Here is a 12,427-nt window from a genome sequence, read left to right on the forward strand (position 1 = left end):
TTTTAATTAATTTCAGTTTATGAAGAAAAGACAAAAGTACATAATATACAGATATTTATATATACACAGTGCATCAGCGATTGGCTGGATTTCTTGACTGATGCTGCCTTGAGAAGCTCTCGGTCTACTCAGACACTTCTGGAGACTTTACACAGACTTTACACAGACTTTACACAGACTTTACACAGACTTTACAGACTCCCCTCCAGCTCCAGCGTGGTCCAGCGCTACCTCTCCCACTCTGTTGCATGGCTCATGACATCACATCCTGTGATGTAACGTCCGGTCATGTCACATTGAGCAGCATCACGTGGTAGTTACTGGGTTTCAAAAATCTGCAATCAGCAGCAAGCTATGACATCGCTTGAGTGTGGCCGGCGTGCTGGCCGGAGAGTCATGTGACGGGCGAGAGCCCGGTCTCTCATGTGACTGGCGAGAGTCCGGTCTGTCTGTAAACAAGTCTCTGTCTGTCCAGCAGGGGTGGCTCTCCCCAGACAGGCTGATTGGCGCGTCCATGCTCCTCCTACGTCTCCTAAGCTCCGTCCCCTCAATCTGGGTCTCGACCTTCGACCTTTGACCCCACCTCATCCTTGGCATTAATCGTCCCCAGAGCGCAATCGCAGTAGAAATGGAGTGTCTGATGATGTCACTGTTTCTATCCAGCTGGCTGCAGCGGGCCAGCATACACACACAGGCTGCACTGCTAACGTAGATTTGTCTCTGCTATTGGCTCTCTAGAAGGTTTGTAAAAGCTCTGACACAGGCTGCACGGCTAACGTAGATTTGTCTCTGCTATAGGCTCTCTAGAAGGTTTGTAAAAGCTCTGACACAGGTAGTACCGGGTTACAGAATCACCAGTAGCAATCTAAGACTGACCTGACAGGAATGTAGAAGATGAAAACCGGGAAAATCGTTTCAGGACAGGAAGCTGATAAGCAGAGGTCATGCTGGATATTTACACCTGCCCTTTCGGCCAACCGGGAACACATATGTGGCTGAAGCCGTAAACGAATTACAAATATTTAGCTAATCTAATTCATAATTAATTTAAAGTTTTGTATTCTTGTTGTGTGATGTTTGTTTGTGTGCCCTGTGTGTAAACGACAGGTGTAAGTATTCAGCAGGTGCAGGTTCTTGTGGCTCCTCCTCCTCAGCACACCTAGTCATTCATCACCTGATCACATGACCCCAGCAGGGGGAGGGAGGGGGGAGGGGGGGGGTAGAAAGAGGGTATGGGTGGCAGGAAGAGAGAGATCATGTGAGGCTTCTACACAACAGGATCGTACCAACATGTCATCATTAAAGGGATTATTACTTCCTGTCTCACCTCCTCCAAGTTGTCCAGGTTGTCCAAGTTGTTGTCTGAGGCCAAACCCAGCAGGGGAGCCGCCCCCTGGGTCCCGCCGCCCGCCTGCCTCGAAACAAACATACCTCAGTTAGACTTCTAAGACAGATGTAAAACAGACTGCATAGACAGCTCTAGATGCTGATACTGATGTTACTGCTGTAGGTGTGAATAATACCATGATACGCCCATAGCCGCGACAACATATTTTATCAAGGGGATGCTGGTGGGTGGTGGATTTTCAAGTCATATTATTTTAAATTCTCGTGCAGTCAGCAGGGGGTGCTGCAGCACCCTCAGCACCCCTAGTTCCCGCGGCCATGGTAACACCCCACTGTCACCAAACAACAGGGCGTAAGGTGAACCCTGTTATCGCTCCACAGTCTGGCATTCACACAATCTTTAGCTCATAAAAAAGAACGAGTCGTGCTTAACTACCAAAAAAAAGTTTGTCGCTAAAATTCCAGTCGATTGTCGATGCGTCTATGTTTTATGCCGAACTAGTTTCTTCAGAGCGTAATAGGATTTTGGTGGCACGGTTCGAAACGTGATGGTTCTACACCAATAAGGTAGCTGCTTTTTGTCAACATGGATGGATATGGTTGGCAAATAGAGGATGGGACCTTGTATGTCACCTGGATGACCAGAAATTCGGCCCCTGACAGTGTTTTGCATGTGATACACTGCATCTGCAAAAGTGCGTGTGAGACAGGCAGATGTTCCTGTTTTTCGCTAGGATGGGGTGCACAGACTCATGTCGTTGTTGTAATTGTGCCAACACAAAAGAAACTGAGGAACTGAGAGATAACTGTCCTGACACTGACAGTGAGGACTGAGTGTCCTTAATCTGTTATTCCTTATTCTGTTTTGTACAGTTTTATATATCATATTTCATACTTTTCATAAAGATTGTTTTTATGGTTGATCAGTGTTGTTTTCATTCGTGGAAGAATTAATGAATTACATTTACATTTATGCATTTAGCAGACGCTTTTATCCAAAGCGACTTCCAAGAGAGAGCTTTACAAAAGTGCATATAGGTCACTGATCATAACAACGAGATAGCCCCAAACATTGCGGGTAGCCAAACATGAAGCATACATTGTGAAAAACAAATAAGTCCCAAAGGGAAGAACAATAAGAGCATGTAGTTAGACAAGTTACAATTAAGAGCCGTTGTACTCCCAAGTGAATTGAATGTTACAACAACAACAACATAAGTCTGTGCAACACAGACCTAGCGAAAAACAGGAACATCTGCCTATAACACCATGATACCCACTGTCACCAAACAAGCCCTCAGCAACACCAGGAACAGGAAGAAGAGACACTTACAGATTTTTCATTCTTCAGTTCTGCAGTAGATACACACTCCATTTTCCTTCAGATGGTTTGTAATGTCTGACAGGTTGTTAGATAAGATATCTAACAATCTCTTATTCGTCGCACAGTGGGTGAATTTGCAGGTCGTGATCGAGGACTTTTATACTCCTCTCCCCATCTAGTTGTGTTAATTCATGATTGGCTGTCTCAGGTCTGGGTGTTCCTGATTGGCTCCTGAGCAGAGAGACACCCTTCATCTAAACATTCTCCGTGAACAATCTAACTTTTACTTTCATTTCTTTACTCCAGCACCATGAGGTTTCATCTTCCAGCAGAACTAGAATTTTCTGGGGCCTGATGTGTTTACTGGTGCAACGTTGAATAACAAATTCTGTTTAACCTTAACCCTAACCCTCCACAGGGTCGTAGGTTTCATTACACATTATTTGTCTTTCTTTTTTTCTTTCTATTTTAACGGTAAATAGCAAATCTGTCCCCCAAACTTTTTATTAGTAAGAAAAAAAAAATGTACGGCCACATCTTCAGTTATTTGATAAATCTGTCAAAACATGAAACATGCTTTACATGCTTAGTGTTCTTGTTGCACTTTACTATTTAAAGTATCCCAGAAGAAGATTTTGTATGCACAATACCCATAGTGTACTACCATACTACCATACCTGTGTACTACTAGTGTACTACCATACTACATTTACATTTACATTTAGTCATTTATCAGACGCTCTTATCCAGAGCGACTTACAGTAAGTACAGGGACATTCCCCCGAGGCAAGTAGGGTGAAGTGCCTTGCCCAAGGACACAACATCATTTGGCACGGTGGGGAATCGAACCGGCAACCTTATTATTACTAGCCCGATTCCCTAACCGCTCAGCCAACTGACTCCCCATACTATCATACCAGTGTACTACTAGTGTACTACCATTTGTAAAACTTCCATACTACCACACCGTTTAATATCCTGCACATGTTCTCCTCCACTCTAACCTAACTTACTGTTCTGCACGCTTCACTTTCTATCTACTGCTGTTGACATTTTAGTATCATCATCATCATCATCATCATCATCATCATGTTCTGACGCTGCAGACAGGAAGCTGGAGAGGAGCCATGGCGCCCTCTGCTGGTGAAGACACAGATCTTTTCTATTTTGATTCCTCTACGTCAGCAACCACAACGGGTTTTGGTGTGTGTATGTCTGCGATGTGTGTGTGTGTGTCTAGGTGTGTTGGATGAAAGTTTCTTCTAAATGGTTAAGATGTCAAGTTTCACTATTCATGCTCACACAAACATCCTCCGCCTTAATCCCACCCTGTTATAGTTGCACAGTAGTTGAGATATAAATATAAAAATGTTGCACTGTGTCTGGTAGCTAAGATGTATATGACACCTAAGTGCATCTGGACAGATTCACCAGTCCTTCTACTGCAGTTTCATACAGACATAACAACACAGACTCACTTCAAGCATTAGAAGTTGTTTATTGCGTTATCATAAAGTGTGAGGCATGAAGCGTGAAGCGTGAAGCTTGAAGCGTGAAGCGTGAAGCTTGAAGCGTGAAGCGTGAAGCGTGAAGCGTGAAGCGTGGGGGCCCGGAGGCCCGTCCCTGCCCAGGTCCCCTCTGGTCCCGTTCAGCCCTGGGTCTCCCCTCTCCCCAGGGTGGCCCCTGGCACCGACAGGGCCCGCCTCACCTTTCTCTCCCCTCAGACCCAGCTCACCTGGGGGGAGACAAACCTCTCAATCCTCCATTCAGGCCTCCATCCCTCTCTTCCAATCATTCCCTCTATGCCTCTATTACTCCTCACCTCTGTCTCCGGGCCTCCCTGGGGCTCCTGAGGGTCCCAGGTCTCCTTTGTCTCCTGAAGGAGGAGAGAGGAGGAGAGAGGAGGGAGGTTAGGGGGGTGAAAGTGAGGGGGGAGGGAGGGTGGTTAGGGGGGTGAGAGTGATAATGAACCATTCTTTACCCATTCATTAGAATCAGGTGTGTTGGAAGATCGAAACATTTAAAACATGTAGGACAGTGATGGACGAGGCCCAGGACTGTGAAAGGCGTCTGGGAATCAGAACGGAGCTGTTGTGTGTCTTCACCAGCAGAGGGCGCCAGCCGTGAGTCAGGCTCCTCCATCTTCCTGTCACATCAAGAGTGAAAGAGATTCTTGATCATGTGCTCATGTTGAAATGTTACAATGCTTACAGCAAGTCAAGAAGGAGGCTTTAAAGCATGTTGTAATGTAGGTGGTAAGTTATTGTTGGGGCCAAAACTGTATGAAACTATTAGCTAAACTGTCTGACTGTCCTTACATGAACTATGACTGGTCATACGTAAACCAGAGTGGTTTCATGTGTTTGTGCATGCCATGTTTAGGTGGGGGCGGATCTTCTGAAGTGTATAAACCATATCCTGTCTAGTGCTCTGTGGACTCTTTGCACTTTATGCCAGGGCTTCTGGGCATGTGGGCATGTGGGCATGTGGGCTTCTGGGCATGTGGGCTTCTGGGCATGTGGGCATGTGGGCTTCTGGGCATGTGGGCATGTGGGCATGTGGGCATGTGGGCTTCTGGGCATGTGGGCATGTGGGCATGTGGGCATGTGGGCTTCTGGGCATGTGGGCATGTGGGCATGTGGGCATGTGGGCATGTGGGCTTCTGGGCTTCTGGGCATGTGGGCATGTGGGCTTCTGGGCATGTGGGCATGTGGGCATGTGGGCATGTGGGCTTCTGGGCATGTGGGCATGTGGGCATGTGGGCTTCTGGGCATGTGGGCATGTGGGCTTCTGGGCTTCTGGGCATGTGGGCATGTGGGCATGTGGGCTTCTGGGCTTCTGGGCATGTGGGCATGTGGGCTTCTGGGCTTGTGGGCATGTGGGCTTCTGGGCATGTGGGCATGTGGGAATGTGGGCATGTGGGCTTCTGGGCATGTGGGCATGTGGGCTTCTGGGCATGTGGGCATGTGGGCATGTGGGCTTCTGGGCTTCTGGGCATGTGGGCATGTGGGCTTCTGGGCATGTGGGCATGTGGGCATGTGGGCATGTGGGCTTCTGGGCTTCTGGGCATGTGGGCATGTGGGCATGTGGGCTTCTGGGCATGTGGGCATGTGGGCATGTGGGCTTCTGGGCTTCTGGGCATGTGGGCATGTGGGCTTCTGGGCTTCTGGGCATGTGGGCATGTGGGCATGTGGGCTTCTGGGCTTCTGGGCATGTGGGCATGTGGGCTTCTGGGCATGTGGGCATGTGGGCATGTGGGCATGTGGGCTTCTGGGCATGTGGGCATGTGGGCATGTGGGCTTCTGGGCATGTGGGCATGTGGGCATGTGGGCATGTGGGCTTCTGGGCATGTGGGCATGTGGGCATGTGGGCATGTGGGCTTCTGGGCATGTGGGCATGTGGGCTTCTGGGCATGTGGGCATGTGGGCATGTGGGCATGTGGGCATGTGGGCATGTGGGCTTCTGGGCATGTGGGCTTCTGGGCATGTGGGCATGTGGGCTTCTGGGCATGTGGGCATGTGGGCATGTGGGCTTCTGGGCATGTGGGCATGTGGGCATGTGGGCATGTGGGCTTCTGGGCATGTGGGCTTCTGGGCATGTGGGCTTCTGGGCATGTGGGCATGTGGGCATGTGGGCATGTGGGCTTCTGGGCATGTGGGCATGTGGGCTTCTGGGCATGTGGGCATGTGGGCTTCTGGGCATGTGGGCATGTGGGCATGTGGGCTTCTGGGCATGTGGGCATGTGGGCTTCTGGGCATGTGGGCATGTGGGCATGTGGGCATGTGGGCATGTGGGCTTCTGGGCATGTGGGCATGTGGGCTTCTGGGCATGTGGGCATGTGGGCATTTGGGCTTCTGGGCATGTGGGCATGTGGGCATGTGGGCTTCTGGGCATGTGGGCATGTGGGCTTCTGGGCATGTGGGCATGTGGGCTTCTGGGCATGTGGGCATGTGGGCATGTGGGCATGTGGGCTTCTGGGCATGTGGGCATGTGGGCATGTGGGCTTCTGGGCATGTGGGCTTCTGGGCATGTGGGCATGTGGGCATGTGGGCATGTGGGCATGTGGGCTTCTGGGCATGTGGGCATGTGGGCTTCTGGGCATGTGGGCATGTGGGCATGTGGGCATGTGGGCTTCTGGGCATGTGGGCATGTGGGCATGTGGGCTTCTGGGCATGTGGGCATGTGGGCATGTGGGCTTCTGGGCATGTGGGCATGTGGGCATGTGGGCTTCTGGGCATGTGGGCATGTGGGCTTCTGGGCATGTGGGCATGTGGGCTTCTGGGCATGTGGGCTTCTGGGCATGTGGGCATGTGGGCATGTGGGCATGTGGGCATGTGGGCTTCTGGGCATGTGGGCATGTGGGCTTCTGGGCATGTGGGCATGTGGGCATGTGGGCATGTGGGCATGTGGGCTTCTGGGCATGTGGGCATGTGGGCATGTGGGCTTCTGGGCATGTGGGCTTCTGGGCATGTGGGCATGTGGGCTTCTGGGCATGTGGGCATGTGGGCATGTGGGCTTCTGGGCATGTGGGCTTCTGGGCTTCTGGGCATGTGGGCATGTGGGCTTCTGGGCATGTGGGCATGTGGGCTTCTGGGCATGTGGGCATGTGGGCTTCTGGGCATGTGGGCTTCTGGGCATGTGGGCTTCTGGGCTTCTGGGCATGTGGGCATGTGGGCTTCTGGGCATGTGGGCTTCTGGGCTTCTGGGCATGTGGGCATGTGGGCTTCTGGGCATGTGGGCATGTGGGCTTCTGGGCATGTGGGCATGTGGGCTTCTGGGCATGTGGGCATGTGGGCTTCTGGGCATGTGGGCATGTGGGCTTCTGGGCATGTGGGCATGTGGGCTTCTGGGCATGTGGGCTTCTGGGCATGTGGGCATGTGGGCATGTGGGCATGTGGGCTTCTGGGCATGTGGGCATGTGGGCTTCTGGGCATGTGGGCTTCTGGGCATGTGGGCATGTGGGCATGTGGGCATGTGGGCTTCTGGGCATGTGGGCATGTGGGCTTCTGGGCATGTGGGCATGTGGGCTTCTGGGCATGTGGGCATGTGGGCTTCTGGGCATGTGGGCTTCTGGGCATGTGGGCATGTGGGCATGTGGGCATGTGGGCATGTGGGCTTCTGGGCATGTGGGCATGTGGGCTTCTGGGCATGTGGGCATGTGGGCATGTGGGCATGTGGGCATGTGGGCTTCTGGGCATGTGGGCATGTGGGCATGTGGGCTTCTGGGCATGTGGGCATGTGGGCATGTGGGCTTCTGGGCATGTGCGCATGTGGGCATGTGGGCTTCTGGGCATGTGGGCATGTGGGCTTCTGGGCATGTGGGCATGTGGGCTTCTGGGCTTCTGGGCATGTGGGCATGTGGGCTTCTGGGCATGTGGGCATGTGGGCTTCTGGGCATGTGGGCATGTGGGCTTCTGGGCTTCTGGGCATGTGGGCATGTGGGCTTCTGGGCATGTGGGCATGTGGGCTTCTGGGCATGTGGGCATGTGGGCTTCTGGGCATGTGGGCATGTGGGCATGTGGGCTTCTGGGCATGTGGGCTTCTGGGCATGTGGGCATGTGGGCTTCTGGGCATGTGGGCATGTGGGCTTCTGGGCATGTGGGCTTCTGGGCATGTGGGCTTCTGGGCTTCTGGGCATGTGGGCATGTGGGCTTCTGGGCATGTGGGCATGTGGGCTTCTGGGCATGTGGGCATGTGGGCTTCTGGGCATGTGGGCTTCTGGGCATGTGGGCTTCTGGGCTTCTGGGCATGTGGGCATGTGGGCTTCTGGGCATGTGGGCTTCTGGGCTTCTGGGCATGTGGGCATGTGGGCTTCTGGGCATGTGGGCATGTGGGCTTCTGGGCTTCTGGGCATGTGGGCATGTGGGCTTCTGGGCATGTGGGCATGTGGGCTTCTGGGCATGTGGGCATGTGGGCTTCTGGGCATGTGGGCATGTGGGCTTCTGGGCATGTGGGCTTCTGGGCATGTGGGCATGTGGGCATGTGGGCATGTGGGCATGTGGGCTTCTGGGCATGTGGGCATGTGGGCTTCTGGGCATGTGGGCATGTGGGCATGTGGGCATGTGGGCATGTGGGCTTCTGGGCATGTGGGCATGTGGGCATGTGGGCTTCTGGGCATGTGGGCATGTGGGCATGTGGGCTTCTGGGCATGTGGGCATGTGGGCATGTGGGCTTCTGGGCATGTGGGCATGTGGGCTTCTGGGCATGTGGGCATGTGGGCTTCTGGGCTTCTGGGCATGTGGGCATGTGGGCTTCTGGGCATGTGGGCATGTGGGCTTCTGGGCATGTGGGCATGTGGGCTTCTGGGCTTCTGGGCATGTGGGCATGTGGGCTTCTGGGCATGTGGGCATGTGGGCTTCTGGGCATGTGGGCATGTGGGCTTCTGGGCATGTGGGCATGTGGGCATGTGGGCTTCTGGGCATGTGGGCTTCTGGGCATGTGGGCATGTGGGCTTCTGGGCATGTGGGCATGTGGGCTTCTGGGCATGTGGGCTTCTGGGCATGTGGGCTTCTGGGCTTCTGGGCATGTGGGCATGTGGGCTTCTGGGCATGTGGGCATGTGGGCTTCTGGGCATGTGGGCATGTGGGCTTCTGGGCATGTGGGCTTCTGGGCATGTGGGCTTCTGGGCTTCTGGGCATGTGGGCATGTGGGCTTCTGGGCATGTGGGCTTCTGGGCTTCTGGGCATGTGGGCATGTGGGCTTCTGGGCATGTGGGCATGTGGGCTTCTGGGCTTCTGGGCATGTGGGCATGTGGGCTTCTGGGCATGTGGGCATGTGGGCTTCTGGGCATGTGGGCATGTGGGCTTCTGGGCATGTGGGCTTCTGGGCATGTGGGCTTCTGGGCATGTGGGCTTCTGGGCATGTGGGCATGTGGGCTTCTGGGCATGTGGGCATGTGGGCATGTGGGCATGTGGGCTTCTGGGCATGTGGGCATGTGGGCATGTGGGCTTCTGGGCATGTGGGCATGTGGGCTTCTGGGCATGTGGGCTTCTGGGCATGTGGGCTTCTGGGCATGTGGGCTTCTGGGCATGTGGGCATGTGGGCTTCTGGGCATGTGGGCTTCTGGGCATGTGGGCTTCTGGGCATGTGGGCATGTGGGCTTCTGGGCATGTGGGCTTCTGGGCATGTGGGCATGTGGGCATGTGGGCTTCTGGGCATGTGGGCATGTGGGCTTCTGGGCATGTGGGCTTCTGGGCATGTGGGCATGTGGGCTTCTGGGCATGTGGGCATGTGGGCTTCTGGGCATGTGGGCTTCTGGGCATGTGGGCATGTGGGCTTCTGGGCATGTGGGCTTCTGGGCATGTGGGCATGTGGGCTTCTGGGCATGTGGGCTTCTGGGCATGTGGGCATGTGGGCTTCTGGGCATGTGGGCTTCTGGGCATGTGGGCATGTGGATTACCCACTGTCTGTTTCACCATGTATTAAGATTAATAAACCACTTGTAATTGATTCAAAGACTGAGAGTCCCTCCTTGAGCACCTGTCTGAAGGGAAAGCTATCCCCAACATTATCAGGAAGGAAACCTTTTTGGGGTTTCAACACTTTCTAAGGACACTGATAAATTACAACAGACAGACGGACAGATGGACAGACGGACAGACAACAGACAGACAAACAAACAAACAAACAAACAGACAGACAGACAGACAGACAGACAACAGACAGACAGACAGACAGACAGACAGACAGGTAGACAGACAGATAGCTAGCACATTGCTGTGTTCTCTGTTTCCATTACAGCATGCAGCAACGTGCTCCTGATGTGGAACCCAATCTGGCACTGCTGCTCTGAACATTCCTCACAACAATCACATGAAAGGTGTGGTTTGTGGATGTGTGTGCATATATATAATGTGTGAGTGTGTGACTGCTGTGCACACGCACAGCAGAGCCCAGGAAGTCCCTGGCAGAGGACCACAAACATAACAGGTCCTCACACACACACACACACACACACACACGTAGGATTGCTGATCCTCTGTACTTTCTGTTCCTGTTTATCGTGTTGATCAGATTCAGATTTTTCTTTCTGATGAACTACAGATCACTGAAACACATACATTACATTTTGTCATTTAGCAGACACTCTTATCCAGAGCGACTTACAGTAAGTACAGGGACATTCCCCCTGAGGCAAGTAGGGTGAAGTGCTTTGCCCAAGGACACAACGTCATTTTGCACAGCCAGGGATCGAACCGGCAATCTTCTGATTACTAGCCTGATTCCCTAACCATTCAGCCATCTGACCCCCACTTCCAATCATGGATGCCAACACACATTTGTGTGTACGTGTGTATGATTGAATATTCCATACTTGTGTGTATGAGTGTGAATATGTGTGTGTTTATGTTCATGTGTGTGTTTATGTTTGTGTGTGTATAAGTACATATTGTGTACACGTGTGTACACAATTTATTTGACATTGCGGCTGGCTAGGGGTGCGTGTTACAATGTATTACACTCAGCGTCCCCTAAAATTTCAAAAAATTAATGGTCAAATATTTTTTTAAATTTTAAATGAGTTCTTTCAAAATCAGCTACATATATTAGCAGGTCGACTGACTGATTTCCTTCTCATACATTCCCGTAGCGTCACAGTGCATTTCCCTGTTGAAGCTCAGCTTCCATGGACTTCAATGGGGCTGCTTTTAACAGTTTTTTTCAGTGCTTCGAAACTATACGGTCATTGGATGAATGCTGAGATTATGTCCCGCCTCGGACGCTCAGCGTCTCTGGGGGTGAATGGAGGAGTGGGCTGGCCTGGACGCTGACTTTGTGTTAAATGAAAGCCCTTTCCAGTTCTTGTTGTGTGGGATTGCTCAGATCTTAGTGGACTTGTCCATCCTCTTTCAGTCCTGCTTCTACAACCAGGAGACATTGGACAAGCTGGAGAAGTTACATCACCAATTCCACATACAGACTGCACGCACTGAAAACATGTCTAGGTTGGGTTATTTTTGGCCAAGCAATTTGACTGGGTTGTTTTTGAAACATTTAATATTTTTTGCTTAAAAACCTATTCTTGCTCCATTTTGGCTTTACTTTAAAGTTTGCACACTTACATTACATTTCTTATTTAAATTATTTGCTGCACTTTGCTTTTGTAGGTCAATCAGTGCACACTTTGTTTTATTAAAAAAAAACTCATTACCTCAATTGTTTCCTTTGCATATTGTGAGAACATTTTGTGACTTCAAGCCATCTGTCATGGTGTGACAGTGGTGGCTCCCCTTCCCAGATCACAGTCACCAGAGTTTTGACATTCCTCAACACACACACACACACACCTGCATCTGCCTGTTTCTTCACTGCAAAGTCTTGTTAGTTATTCTTTACCTGCAATACCGAGCGTTACTTATCATCGAGATTTATGTGTACCGAACCTTTGTTTTTGTCTCGACCATTCTCCTGCTCTTCCCTGTGGATTCTTAGAAACTGAGATAACGACCCCTGCCTGACATCCGTACCTGCTCTGTGCCTCTGATGTCCCTGCCAGCCCCTGTTCGACCCAAGCCTGTGACCCGACTAGCCTTTGGATTTGCCTGCCTTGCTCTGTTTGCCTGTTGACGACCTGTGCCTGCCTGACTACAGGGACATTCCCCCCGAGGCGAGTAGGGTTCAGCCATCTGACCCCCACTTCCAATCATGGACGCCAACACACATTTGTGTGTATGTGTGTATGATTGAATATTCCATACTTGTGTGTGTTTATGTTTGTGTGTGTATAAGTACATATTGTGTACACGTGTGTGTGTG

General features: G+C 51.8%; 1 long non-coding RNA gene across 2 annotated transcripts; it reads right to left on the reverse strand.

Annotated features, from left to right (window-relative positions):
- LOC134036752 (uncharacterized) lies at nt 1-2,837 on the reverse strand. Of its 2 annotated transcripts, none has more exons than XR_009932441.1 (3): nt 2,681-2,837; nt 1,328-1,411; nt 1-1,174 (listed from the first exon to the last, which is right to left on the reverse strand). It is a non-coding gene; the product is annotated as an uncharacterized LOC134036752 (long non-coding RNA). The 2 variants fall into 2 exon arrangements; XR_009932442.1 differs by having other exon boundaries at nt 1,328-1,415; nt 2,681-2,832.
- Between the last annotated feature and the right edge of the window lie 9,590 nt (nt 2,838-12,427).

This window comes from Osmerus eperlanus, chromosome 16 (genome assembly GCF_963692335.1).
Source record: "Osmerus eperlanus chromosome 16, fOsmEpe2.1, whole genome shotgun sequence".
Taxonomy (NCBI): domain Eukaryota; kingdom Metazoa; phylum Chordata; class Actinopteri; order Osmeriformes; family Osmeridae; genus Osmerus; species Osmerus eperlanus.